The 13383-nt window shown below is 47.0% G+C and overlaps 5 non-coding genes and 1 pseudogene across 5 annotated transcripts; 1 reads left to right on the top strand and 5 right to left on the bottom strand.

Moving 5' to 3' along the window:
• The first annotated feature begins 927 nt into the window (after nt 1-927).
• On the top strand, nt 928-1035 carry LOC137097473 (5S ribosomal RNA; annotated as a pseudogene).
• A 3519-nt stretch (nt 1036-4554) lies between these two features.
• LOC132779886 (5S ribosomal RNA) lies at nt 4555-4673 on the bottom strand. The gene has a single exon (XR_009631869.2). It is a non-coding gene; the product is annotated as a 5S ribosomal RNA (ribosomal RNA).
• A 969-nt stretch (nt 4674-5642) lies between these two features.
• Nucleotides 5643-5761, bottom strand: LOC132779827 (5S ribosomal RNA). The gene has a single exon (XR_009631833.1). It is a non-coding gene; the product is annotated as a 5S ribosomal RNA (ribosomal RNA).
• A 971-nt stretch (nt 5762-6732) lies between these two features.
• On the bottom strand, nt 6733-6851 carry LOC132779828 (5S ribosomal RNA). Its single transcript, XR_009631834.2, has one exon. It is a non-coding gene; the product is annotated as a 5S ribosomal RNA (ribosomal RNA).
• Nucleotides 6852-7817: 966 nt separating this feature from the next.
• Nucleotides 7818-7936, bottom strand: LOC137097472 (5S ribosomal RNA). Its single transcript, XR_010910230.1, has one exon. It is a non-coding gene; the product is annotated as a 5S ribosomal RNA (ribosomal RNA).
• Nucleotides 7937-12191: 4255 nt separating this feature from the next.
• On the bottom strand, nt 12192-12310 carry LOC132779847 (5S ribosomal RNA). The gene has a single exon (XR_009631841.1). It is a non-coding gene; the product is annotated as a 5S ribosomal RNA (ribosomal RNA).
• Nucleotides 12311-13383: the final 1073 nt, after the last annotated feature.

Genomic DNA, 13383 nt, shown 5'->3' with positions numbered 1-13383 from the left:
TAAAACGAAGTAGCTCCTGTAGAAAGCTTCGTCTTCTACGGCTTGGCCGGGGAGATATTCAGCCTACAGCCTACGGCTTGGCTGGGAAGATATTCGGCCTACAGCCTACAGCTTGGCTGGGGAGAAAAGGCCCCACAGCTTGGCTGAGGGACTTCAGCCAGCCATCACAGCAACCTGAACTCCTTCTTTTTCCCTGGAGGTCTACAAAGCTCTGTTGAGGCAAGGGTCGCTCGCGGAAGCCAGACGCAGTTGGTACCGGGTACAGGGGCTCCACATCAACAGAGGCAAGTACAGACTGCCCAGATTAGAAGTTAGGATTTCCCCATGAGTTAATTACAGTTAAGAAGACAGTGCCTGCTCCCAGTGAACAAGATTGCAAGAGCCAATAGACAGTTAAGAAAGCTTGAAAGTACCTGTTTGTTTTCATCAATAAAGAACTTTGTTGGACTTACTTTAAGCCTCTATAGAACTTTGTTTTGGGGAGGTCCAAGGGCCTTTAATCTGAGGCAGCCCCGGCGTCCCGTTCGGCACACAGAATTTATGTCTTGTTTACAGTCATATGCACAAGCCCAGCGTGCGACAGCACAACATAGATATATACATAAGGAGCTGTGATGGTGCAGTGGGTTAAATCCTTGTGCTGGCAGGACTGCTGACCTGAAGGTCAGCGATTTGAATCCATGAGATGGAGTGAGCTCCTGTCTATCAGCTCTAGCTTCCCATGCGGGGACATGAGAGAAGCCTCCCACAGGATGGTAAAACATCCGAGCGGCCCCTGGCCAATGTCCTTGCAGATATTTTCTCACACCAGAAGCGACTTGCAGATTCTCGAGTTGCTCCTGACACAAAACCAACAGGAAATATTATCTTACATCACGGTGACGGAGCTGGCTGAGATTGAAGAGGGGAAAGGGAAGCCTAGCATCTGCTTACGGCCATACCACCCTGAACACGCCCGATCCCGTCTGATCTCAGAAGCTAAGCAGGGTCGGGCCTGGTTAGTACTTGGATGGGAGACCGCCTGGGCTGTAGGCTTTTTTTTTTTTTTTGGCCTCATTTTCATTCTTTACATCTGCATTGTAGAAACCCGTCCCAAAGGGCTCACATTTTATTTAAAGAAGAACAAAAGAGAAACCCTCTCTGGATGTAGGTGAACTACAACTCAAAATCTCAAGGTCAATGCTCACCAAACCCTTCTAGTGTTGTCTGTTGGCCATGGGAGTCCTTTGTGCCAAGTTTGGTTCAATTCCATCATTGGTGGAGTTCAGAATGCTCTTTGATTGTAGGTTAAATATAAATCCCAGCAACTACAACTCCCAAATGACAGAATCATTGTATTGTCAAAGGCTTTCATGGCCAGAATCACTTGGTTGTTGCAGGTTTTTTCGGGCTATATGGCCATGTTATAGAAGCATTCTCTCCTGACGTTTCACCTGCATCTGTGGCAAGCATCCTCATCCTCACTACGTCTGAGGATGCTTGCCATAGATGCAGGCAAAACGTCAGGAGAGAATGCCTCTAGAATATGGTCATATAGTCTGAAAAAACCTGCAACAACCCACGACAGAATCATTTTCTTAGTGATGATCACTCCTTGGGTTAGTAGGTGTCTTGTGGCCAAATTTGGCAGCAATTTGTCTAGCGTATTTTGTGTTATGCTGTCACTCAAAATGAACAGAGCATTTATATATATATAGACTAGTTGTATCTGCCACACGTTGCTGTGACCAATCTTCCCTCCCTCTTTCCTTCTTTCCCTCCTTCCTTTGCCCCCTCTTTCCTTCCTTCCTTCCTTCCTTCCTTCTCTTTTTTTCTTTCCTTCTCTCCTTCCTTCCTTCTCTACCCCTTTCCTTCCTCTCCCTTTTCCTTTTCCTTACTCTTTCTCTCCTTTCTTCCTTCTGTACCTCTTTCCTTCCTTCCTTAGCTTTTTGCTTCCATCTTTCCTTCTCTCCTTCCTTCCCTCGCTCTTTCTCTCCTTCTTTCTCTTCTTCCTTCAGTTCCCCTTTCCTTCCTTCCCTTTTTTCTTACCTTCTCTCTTTCCATCTCTATCTCTTTCCTTCCTCCCCCTTTTCCTTTTCCTTCCTCTTTCTCTCCTTTCTTCCTTCTGTACCTCTTTCCTTCCTTAGCTTTTTGCTTCCATCCTTCCTTCTCTTTCCTTCTTTCCTTCCCTCCCTCTTTCTCTCCTTTCTTTTCTTCCTTCACTCCCTTTCCTTCCTTCCCTTTTTTCTTTCCTTCTCTCCTTCCTTCCTTCTCTTTCCTTCCCTCCCCCCTTTTTCTTTTCCTTCCTCTTTCCTCCTTTCTTCCTTCTGTACCTCTTTCCTTCCTTAGCTTTTTGCTTCCATCCTTCCTTCTCTTTCCTTCTTTCCTTCCCTCCCTCTTTCTCTTCTTTCTTTTCTTCCTTCCTTCCCTTTTTTCTTTCCTTCTCTCCTTCCTTCCTTCTCTTTCCTTCCCTCCCCCCTTTTTCTTTTCCTTCCTCTTTCCTCCTTTCTTCCTTCTGTACCTCTTTCCTTCCTTAGCTTTTTGCTTCCACCCTTCCTTCTCTTTCCTTCCCTCCCTCTTTCTCTCCTTTCTCTTCTTCCTTCACTCCCTCTTTCCTTCTTTCCCTTTTTTTTCTTTCGTTCTTTCCTTGAAGTCGAACATGAACACCCCCCCCCCCATAAGAGATAGTAACTTATAGTTCAGCAAAGGGCAAGGGCACCAGACTGCACAATAGGGGTTGAGTCTAGGTCAATTTGCCAAGACAATAACAACAGCAAGGACCCCATGAGGCTTTCAGGGAGCAGAGTGGTCCCTGGGCTCCAGCCCATGGAAGGAGTTACAGTTTTCCAAGGGCCATGGGACCGGTTTCCATCCCAGCGCTGCAGGGCTTTCTGTTTTGACCCAGTGGAACTCCATAGACTCCTTTTGGTGGCTTTTTGATTTCTGCTACATTCCTGGACTTCACTCTCTTCAAGGACTCGCTCTCTACCCATGAACTTTCTTCAAGACAACTTATGAATTCATGCTGTGTCCTGATATCGTCTGCTTTTTATAATTGGTATTATTAATTTCTCTCTAGGGTCCTGGATGGGAAGATACCTGCATATGATTTCCCTGTGTATAATTTCTATATGATTTTTTGTTTCCTTGTATTCCTGACCCTAGCCTGACCCTTTGCCCCCTTCTCCCTCCAAAGAAATATGTAAGGGAATCGCCTGGCCTTCAGGAACAAAAGCCATTAGCGATTATAGAAACCCCCCAGCCAAGGACACTCTTGCATGGATAATAGGAAAGGATTCTTATCTCTAGCATTGGAGATGGCCCACTAGAGTAAAGAATTGCTTGGCAAAGTTTCTATCACTCTTCAAGTAAGATAAGGGGAAATCTTCCCCTCTGCTTTTTGTTTACTTCCCATTGATAGCATTAACCCCAGTCTGCCCTCATTGTTCTCCTGTCTCACAGCCAGGAAGGATCTGGATATTCTTACACATGCTGATTTACAACACTCAAGAACACAAAAGATCAGCTCTGCTTGAGACTTCCTTTTTGTCTCGTGAGCCACATGACATTATTTTTTTCCCAAAACTAATTCACAGATTCCTTTGTGTTCTATCGTCCCACCTCCCTCTCTCCTGATTTGCTGTGGCCGCCAGGTGGCAGAGGTCTCCCCATTGGATCCTACGGACCACTGGAGCTTCCTGATTGGTCCAGAGGCTCCGGGGGCAGGAGGGCCGCCTCCCAGCTGTTTGCCCATTGTCCAATCACGGTGGAGGGCAGCAGGGAGGCCGGGGCAGGAAGTTTGAACTCTGCAACTTTGAATTTACTATAAATATGACTATATTGGTGTATTCTCCTCATGCTCTGCTGGCGAATGATTGCAGCTCTGCATCCTTTTCAGCTGAATTGCAAATAAAACCTCGATGGCTTTTCTTCAACTTGGTGAGACCTTTCATTGGGAAATCAGGGGAAAATATTGGGTGCTTCTCTGTCTCGCCAGGGAAAAAGAACTCTTTGATTAGTCTAATTGGTCTCTGCCTCCTGGCAAAGACCCCTAAATTTCAGCTCTAGATCATCCTTCCTTCCTTCTCTACCTCTTTCCTTCCTCCCCCTTTTCTTTTCCTTCCTCTTTCTCTCCTTTCTCTCCTTTCTTCCTTCTCTACCTCTTTCCTTCCTTCCTTCGCTCTTTGCTTCCATGCTTTCTTTCTTTCTTTCTTTCTTTCTTTCTTTCTTCTTTCCTTCCCTTTTTTCTATATTGTCATTTAGTTTTTTGTCATTTAGCTTTTTTGGGTTTTTAAGTCCTTTCCGCTGTTTTTTTTTTTGGGGGGGGAGGGATTATGAGTGATGGTCACTCGTTGGTCTGTTAGGGGTATAGTGGCCAAAATCTCACCAAAGCCAAGATCGTTTTGCCTGCCCTGAGTTTGGCATGAACCTGCAGAAAGTTTGAACCTTGTGGTACTCCATGGGGTATTGGCATGAGTTGGGTTTCTCTTTTCTTCTGCTTTAAATAAAATGTGAGTCCTTTGAAACGAATTGCTGTAATGCAGGTGTAAAGGATGAAAATTAGGCCCAAAAAAAAGCCTACAGCACCCGGTATTCCCAGGCGGACTCCCATCCAAGTACTAACCAGGCCCGACCCTGCTTAGCTTCCGAGATCAGACGAGATCGGGCGTGTTCAGGGTGGTATGGCCGTAGGCAGATGTCCTGCTCTCTTTTCCTCTCTTACATTTGACCAAGCTCCACCACTTCAACCCAAAACGGCACCATCTATTGGTTGCTGCCGCAAAAGCACTCCTCCTGCTCCACCTCCTCCTCCTCCTCCTCTCTCTCTCTCCTTCTCCTGCCATGTGCTGCAAGAAACATATACCAGCATACACATTCACCCAAATTTCTAAAATGCATGCTGAGCCATGACTCTACGCTTGTGCCTCCCACCTTCATCTGCCCTTGAGACATTATGTCGACTTCCCACCCTTTGCCTGACCAAGACCTTACAGTTTGGCCTCTCTGCAAGTATCTCTGTGGGAGATGGACAAGCCTCAAAGACCAGGGACATGCAGCAAGGACCAGAACGAAAAGCACCCGAACAAAAAGGCTTCAGCTGCCTTGACCCAACGTTTTTAGGCTCTCGGACCAAGGCCCCCAAAATTAGATATTCCAAAAGCTCTTGAGCACATTAATTCGGACCCTTCATTGCAGTTTTCTACACAGTTCAGGAATCCAACCGCGTTTGCAGTTTTGGCTGCATGGCCAAATACGGTAAATCCAAGGCACTCCCTAAGTTTTTGGGAGACCTAACCTGCCTGTTTGAAATAATGATAGCAGGACGTCTCTCTCTTTTCTCGTAGAGCCCTTTTGTTTGGAAAACGTAGCCCTCTAAAGGCCCCGATTGACTGAATTTGGATTGGAGAAAATATTTTCTCTAATTTTCAGAAAGTTGAGCTAATTTGCAGGACCTGAGTCGGCATCAAGGCACTTGCTGGGCAGGAGACACTGGAGAACGAAAAAACCAAGGGAAGAGAAGGGCATCTGCAGCAGGCCTTTCCTGCTTTCGTTCCAATGGGCTGGAGAGCCGGGTGCTAAGGCCAGGCAGCAAAAAAGAAAGTCTGCCTGGACTCTTGATTGAAGAAACGGCAAAGGATTCTGGAGCTGCGGTGGAGACAAAAAGCCTACAGCACCCGGTATTCCCAGGCGGTCTCCCATCCAAGTACTAACCAGGCCCGACCCTGCTTAGCTTCCGAGATCAGACGAGATCGGGCGTGTTCAGGGTGGTATGGCCGTAGGCAGATGTGCTGCTTTCTTTTCCTCTCTTACTTTTGACCGAGCTCCACCACTTCAACCCAAAACAGCACCATCTATTGGTTGCTGATGCAAAGGCACTTCCTCTTCCACCTGTACCTCCTCCTCCTTCTGTCTCTCCTCCTCCTGCCATGTGCTGCAAGAGACATACACTAGCACACACATTCACACAAATTCCTAAAATGCATGCTGAGCCATGAATCTACACTGGTGCCTCCCACTTTCATCTGGCCCTGAGACACTGGGGCGATTTCCCACCCTTTGCCTGACCAAGACCTTACAGTTTGGCCTCTCTGCAAGTTTCTCTGTGGCAGATGGACAAGCCTGAAAGACCAGGGCCACGCAGCAAAGAGAAATGCTGCAGCACCAGAACAAAAAGGCTTCAGCTGCCTTGACCAAATGTTTTTAGGCTCTCAGCCTACAGCCTCCAAACACAGAAATTTCAGAAGTTCTTGAGCACAGAGATTTGGGCCTTTCTTTGCAGTTTTCTCCACAGCTTAGGAACCCGAACCGCATTTGCAGGTTTGGTGGCATGGCCCAATATGGTAAATCCAAGCAGCTTCCTACGTTTTTGGGCAAGAGACCTCACCTGCCAGTTTGAAATAATGATAGCTGGACGTCTCTCTCTTTTCTCGTAGAACCCTTTCATTTGGAAAACTTAGCCGTCTAACGGCCCCAATTCACTGAATTTGGGTTGGAGAAAATATTTTCTCTAATTTTTAGAAAACTGAGCTAGTTTGCAGGACCTGAGTCAGCATCAATGTACTTGCTGAGCAGGAGACACTGGAGATCGAAAAAATCCAAGGGAAGAGAGGGGCATCTGCAGTAGGCCTTTCCTGCATTTGTACCAATGGGCTGGAGAGCCGGGTGCTAAGGCCAGGCAGCAAAATAGAAAGTCTGCCTGGTCTCTTGGTTGAAGAAACGACAAAGGATTTTGGAGCTGCGGTGGAGACAAAAAGCCTACAGCACCCGGTATTCCCAGGCGGTCTCCCATCCAAGTACTAACCAGGCCCGACCCTGCTTAGCTTCCGAGATCAGACGAGATCGGGCGTGTTCAGGGTGGTATGGCCGTAGGCAGACATGCTGCTTTCTTTTCCTCTCTTACATTCGACCAAGCTCCACCACTTCAACCCAAAACAGCACCATCTATTGGTTGCTGATGCAAAGGCACTTCCTCTTCCACCTGTACCACCTCCTCCTTCTGTCTCTCCTTCTCCTGCCATGTGCTGCAAGAGACATACACCAGCACACACATTCACACAAATTCCTAAAATGCATGCTGAGCCATGAATCTACACTGGTGCCTCCCACTTTCATCTGGCCCTGAGACACTGGGGCGATTTCCCACCCTTTGCCTGACCAAGACCTTACAGTTTGGCCTCTCTGCAAGTTTCTCTGTGGGAGATGGACAAGCCTGAAAGACCAGGGCCACGCAGCAAAGAGAAATGCTGCAGCACCAGAACAAAAAGGCTTCAGCTGCCTTGACCAAATGTTTTTAGGCTCTCAGCCTACAGCCTCCAAACACAGAAATTTCAGAAGTTCTTGAGCACAGAGATTTGGGCCTTTCTTTGCAGTTTTCTCCACAGCTTAGGAACCCGAACCGCATTTGCAGGTTTGGTGGCATGACCCAATACGGTAAATCCAAGCAGCTCCCTAAGTTTTGGGCAAGAGACCTCACCTGCCTGATTGAAATGATAGCAGGACCTCTTTCTCTTTTCTCATAGAAACCTTTCATTTGGAAAACTTAGTCGTCTAAAGGCCCGATTCACTGAATTTGAGTTGGAAAAAATATTTTCTCTAATTTTTAGAAAACTGAGCTAGTTTGCAGGACCTGAGTTGGCATCAATGTACTTGCTGACCAGGAGACACTGGAGATCGAAAATATCCAAGGGAAGAGAGGGGCATCTGCAGTAGGCCTTTCCTGCTTTTGTACCAATGGGCTGGAGAGCCGGGTGCTAAGGCCAGGCAGCAAAATAGAAAGTCTGCCTGGTCTCTTGGTTGAAGAAACGGCAAAGGATTCTGGAGCTGCAGTGGAGACAAAAAGCCTACAGCACCCGGTATTCCCAGGCGGTCTCCCATCCAAGTACTAACCAGGCCCGACCCTGCTTAGCTTCCGAGATCAGACGAGATCGGGCGTGTTCAGGGTGGTATGGCCGTAGGCAGACGTGCTGCTCTCTTTTCCTCTCTTACATTCGACCGAGCGCCACCACTACAACCCAAAACAGCACCATCTATTGGTTGCTGATGCAAAGGCACTTCCTCTTCCACCTGTACCACCTCCTCCTTCTGTCTCTCCTCCTCGTCCCATGTGCTGCAAGAGACATACACCAGCACACACATTCACACAAATTCCTAAAATGCATGCTGAGCCATGAATCTACACTGGTGCCTCCCACTTTCATCTGGCCCTGAGACACTGGGCAATTTCCCACCCTTTGCCTGACCAAAACCTTACAGTTTGGCCTCTCGGCAAATGCCTCTGTGGGAGATAGACAAGCCTGAAAGACCAGGGCCACGCAGCAAGTAGAAATGCTGCAGCACCAGAAAAAGGCTTCAGCTGCCTTGACCAAATGTTTTTAGGCTCTCGGACTACAGCCCCCAAACACAGAAATTTCAGAAGTTCTTGAGCACAGAGATTTGGGCCTTTCTTTGCAGTTTTCTCCACAGCTTAGGAACCCGAACTGCATTTGCAGGTTTGGTGGCATGATCCAATGCGGTAAATCCAAGCAGCTCCCTAAGTTTTGGGCAAGAGACCTCACCTGCCTGTTTGAAATAATGATAGCTGGACGTCTCTCTCTTTTCTCATAGAACCCTTTCATTTGGAAAACTTAGTCGTCTAAAGGCCCCGATTCACTGAATTTGGGTTGGAGAAAATATTTTCTCTAATTTTTAGAAAACTGAGCTAGTTTGCCTCCAGCAAAGGATCACCGCCTTGTTGTGGCGCTGGAGCTTGAGCACCTCAATGATGTCATGAGCGAAACCGTGAAGGGCCACCCAAGACGGGACGGTCGTGGCAGAGAGGTCAGACCAAGCGTGATCCCTGGGGAAGGCAATGGCAAACCACCCCAGTAAATGGACCAGTACAACCAGAGATATGACGGTATGCCATTGGAAGATGGGACTCCCAGGTCGGAAGATGGCCAAAATGCTACTGGGGAGGAGCAGAGGATAAGTTCAACTAGCCCCAGATGTGATGACACAGCCAACTCAAAGCCGAAAGGAAGGCTAGCGGCCGACGGTACTGGAGGTGAACGACGAATCCGATGCTCTAAAGATCAACACACCATAGGAACCTGGAATGTAAGATCTATGAGCCAGGGCAAATTGGATGTTGTTATTGGTGAGATGTCAAGATTAAGATAGACATTCTGGGGGTCAGCGAACTGAAATGGACTGGAATGGGCCACTTCACATCAGATGACCACCACATCTACTTCTGCGGACAAGAGGAACATCGAAGAAATGGAGTAGCCTTCATTATTAATAAGGAATTTGCTAAAGCAGTGCTTGGATACAACCCAAAAAATGACAGAATGATCTCAATTCGAGTGCAAGGAAAGCCTTTCAACATCACAGTGATCCAAATATACGCCCCAACCACAGCTGCTGAAGAAGCAGAAGTAGATCAGTTCTATGAGGATCTGCAGGACCTACTAGATAATACACCAAAAAGAGACATTATTTTCATTACAGGAGACTGGAATGCCAAGGTGGGAAGTCAAATGACAACTGGGATCCCAGGCAAGCATGGTCTGGGAGAACAAAATGAAGCGGGACGCAGGCTGATAGAATTTTGCCAGGAAAACCCGCTGTGTATAACAAACACTCTCTTCCAACAACCTAAAAGACGGCTTTACACATGGACTTCACCAGATGGTCAGCACCGAAATCAGATTGACTACATCCTTTGCAGCCAAAGGTGGCGGACATCCATCCAGTCGGTGAAAACAAGACCTGGGGCTGACTGTAGCTCAGATCACAAACTTCTTATTGCTCAATTTAGAATAAAACTAAAGAGATCAGGGAAAATACACAGACCAGTTAGATATGATCTCACTAACATTCCTAGCGAATATACAGTGGAAGTGAAGAACAGATTTGGAGGACTAGATTTAGTAAACAGAGTCCCAGAAGAACTATGGACAGAAGTCTGCGACATTGTTCAGGAGGCGGCAACAAAGTACGTCCCAAAGAAAAAGAAAACCAAGAAGGCAAAATGGTTGTCTGCTGAGACACTGGAAGTAGCCCAAGAAAGGAGGAAAGCAAAAGGAAATAGTGATAAGGGGAGATATGCCCAGTTAAATGCGCAATTCCAGAGGTTAGCCAGAAGAGATAAGGAACTATTTTTAAATAAGCAATGCATGGAAGTGGAAGAAGACAACAGAATAGGAAGGACACGAGACCTCTTCCAGAAAATTAGAAACATTGGAGGTAAATTTCAGGCAAAAATTGGTATGATAAGAAACAAAGATGGCAGGAACCTAACAGAAGCTGAAGAGATCAAGAGAAGGTGGCGAGACTACACAGAAGATCTGTATAGGAAGGATAATAATCTCGAGGATAGTTTTGACGGTGTGGTGAATGAATTAGAACCAGACATCCTGAGGAGTGAGGTGGAATGGGCCTTAAGAAGCATTGCTAACAACAAGGTAGCAGGAGACGACGGGATCCCAGCTGAACTGTTTAAAATCTTAAAAGATGATGCTGTCAAGGTGATGCATGCCATATGCCAGCAAATATGGAAAACACAAGAATGGCCATCAGACTGGAAAAAATCAACTTATATCCCCATACCAAAAAAGGGAAATACGAAAGACTGCTCAAACTTCCGTACAGTGGCCCTTATTTCTCATGCCAGTAAGGTAATGCTCAAGATCCTGCAAGGAAGACTCCAGCAATACATGGAGCGAGAGTTGCCAGATGTTCAAGCTGGGTTTAGAAAAGGCAGAGGAACCAGAGACCAGATTGCCAATATCCGCTGGATAATGGAGAAAGGCAGGGAGTTTCAGAAAAACATCTACTTCTGCTTCATTGACTATTCTAAAGCCTTTGACTGTGTGGATCATAATAAATTGTGGCAAGTTCTTGGTGGGATGGGCATCCCAAGCCACCTTGTCTCTCTCCTGAGGAATCTGTACAAGGACCAAGTAGCAGCAGTAAGAACTGACCACGGAACAACAGACTGGTTCAAGATTGGGAAAGGCGTACGGCAAGGCTGCATACTCTTACCCAACCTTTTTAACTTGTATGCAGAACACATCATGCGATGTGCGGGGCTGGATGAATGCAAAGCTGGGGTGAAAATTGCTGGAAGAAACATTAACAACCTCAGATATGCAGATGACACCACTCTGATGGCCGAAAGCGAGGAGGAGCTGAGGAGCCTTCTAATCAAGGTGAAAGAAGAAAGCGCAAAAGCCGGGTTGCAGCTAAACGTAAAAAAAACCAAGATTATGGCAGCAAGAATGATTGACAACTGGAAAATAGAGGGAGAAGATGTGGAGGCTGTGACAGACTTTGTATTTCTAGGCGCAAAGATTACTGCAGATGCAGACTGTGGCCAGGAAATCAGAAGACGCTTACTTCTTGGGAGGAGAGCAATGTCCAGTCTCGATAAAATAGTAAAGAGTAGAGACATCACACTGGCAACAAAGATCCGCATAGTCAAAGCCATGGTATTCCCTGTAGTCACCTACGGATGTGAGAGCTGGACCTTAGGGAAGGCTGAGCGAAGGAAGATCGATGCTTTTGAGCTGTGGTGTTGGAGGAAAGTGCTGAGAGTGCCTTGGACTGCGAGAAGATCCAACCAGTCCATACTTCAGGAAATAAAGCCCGACTGCTCACTGGAGGGAAGGATACTAGAGACAAAGTTGAAGTACTTTGGCCACATCATGAGGAGACAGCAAAGCCTGGAGAAGACAATTAGGCTGGGAAAAGTGGAAGGTAAAAGGAAGAGGGGCCGACCAAGGGCAAGATGGATGGATGGCATCCTTGAAGTGACTGGACTGACCTTGAAGGAGCTGGGGGTAGTGACGGCCGACAGGGAGCTCTGGCGTGGGCTGGTCCATGAGGTCACGAAGAGTCGGAGACAACTGAACGAATGAACAACAACAACACATTTTATATATTACCCATCTCTCCTGATAGATCAGTGTCCTTGGAGGGCCACATCCGGCTCACAGGCCTAAGTTTGGGGGACCCTGGGCTTGATGGACATGCCCTGCTTCTTCCAAGATGCTTTTCTGATCAGACTAGACTTGGTGTTCCCTGGGTAGTGAAGCCACAAGTGGTAAAGTTGCCCTTTTCCCTCTATTTAAGCAGCAGCTGCTTGTCATTTAAATAAAATGTGAGCCCTTTGGGATGGGTTGCTGTAATGCAGGCGTAAAGGATGAAAATTAGGCCAAAAAAAAAATAAAAGCCTACAGCACCCGGTATTCCCAGGCGGTCTCCCATCCAAGTACTAACCAGGCCCGACCCTGCTTAGCTTCCGAGATCAGACGAGATCGGGCGTGTTCAGGGTGGTATGGCCGTAGGCGAGTGACACGCTCGCGTTTCCCGTCTTCAATGCAAAGCAGCTCCGCCAGCTTCTTGCAAAACAGTGCCACCTAGTGGCCGCTGTGGATCTCTCTGCTTCCAAAGCTCCTCTCTGTCAATCAACCTTCCCACCTCCCCGCCCTTTCTATGACTCAGGCCTTTCAGATCCAGCACTCAGCTACAGCTGTGTTTCTAAGTGCGCATGCGTGGCAAAGAAGGGAATCCCAAGCAGGACAAAGAGCACAGGAAGTGCCCAAAGACTGGATATCCTGCCTTGATTTAGGTTCAAAGAATCCCAGGGCTCAATGCACTGCCACTTTTCTTCCAGGATGCTTTTGAGATCAGACTAGACTAAATCCCAGTATTCCATAGCATTGAGGCATAGCAATTAAAGAAGTGCCAAGCTGCATTTAATCTTACAATACAGACACACCGGGGTCACTCTTACGCAGGATCTACACTGCAAGGAACTGATCCCATACTATCTTCTTATCCCATATTATATGACAATGTAGACTCATATAATCCGTTTCAAAGCAGATAATCTGGGATCAAGTTCTGGGATATAGGGCAGTGTAGATCCAGCCTCAGTGACCATCCCAGGATGTTGGAAAGGACAACCTTCTTGAAGCATTCTCTAATAATATGTTTTATCTATGATCTTGTTGCATACTGTTTCCTGTATGTACTGATATGCAGCTTCCTTTACTCTATGGTTCCTGGTTAGTTGCAGAAGGGGCCGCAGTGCATACCACATGCTCTTTCTTCTCTCTCCTTTTTGACTATGTGACCTGTTGATAGTTTTTTTGTTACATGAGAGAAGCCCTGGCCACCTGGCACAGGGAGTCATCTCAAACATATCTGAAAGTGGACTGATACGTTTTGTACCTGTGTATGCTGAACACATGAAGGTTGTGAGTAAACCAAATACGTTATTTTTAAACGGTTTGGGCTCCACCTATCTTTGAGATTGCATCTCCATCTATGAATCAGCACGAACTCTAAGATCCTCCGGGGAGGTCCTCTCGTTCCCACCGCCATCACAAGCACGGTTGGTGAGGACGAGAGAGAGGG

This window comes from Anolis sagrei, chromosome 6, assembly GCF_037176765.1.
Source record: "Anolis sagrei isolate rAnoSag1 chromosome 6, rAnoSag1.mat, whole genome shotgun sequence".
In the NCBI taxonomy this organism is placed as follows: Eukaryota; Metazoa; Chordata; class Lepidosauria; order Squamata; family Dactyloidae; genus Anolis; species Anolis sagrei.
This window is presented reverse-complemented; position numbering and strand designations above follow the sequence as displayed.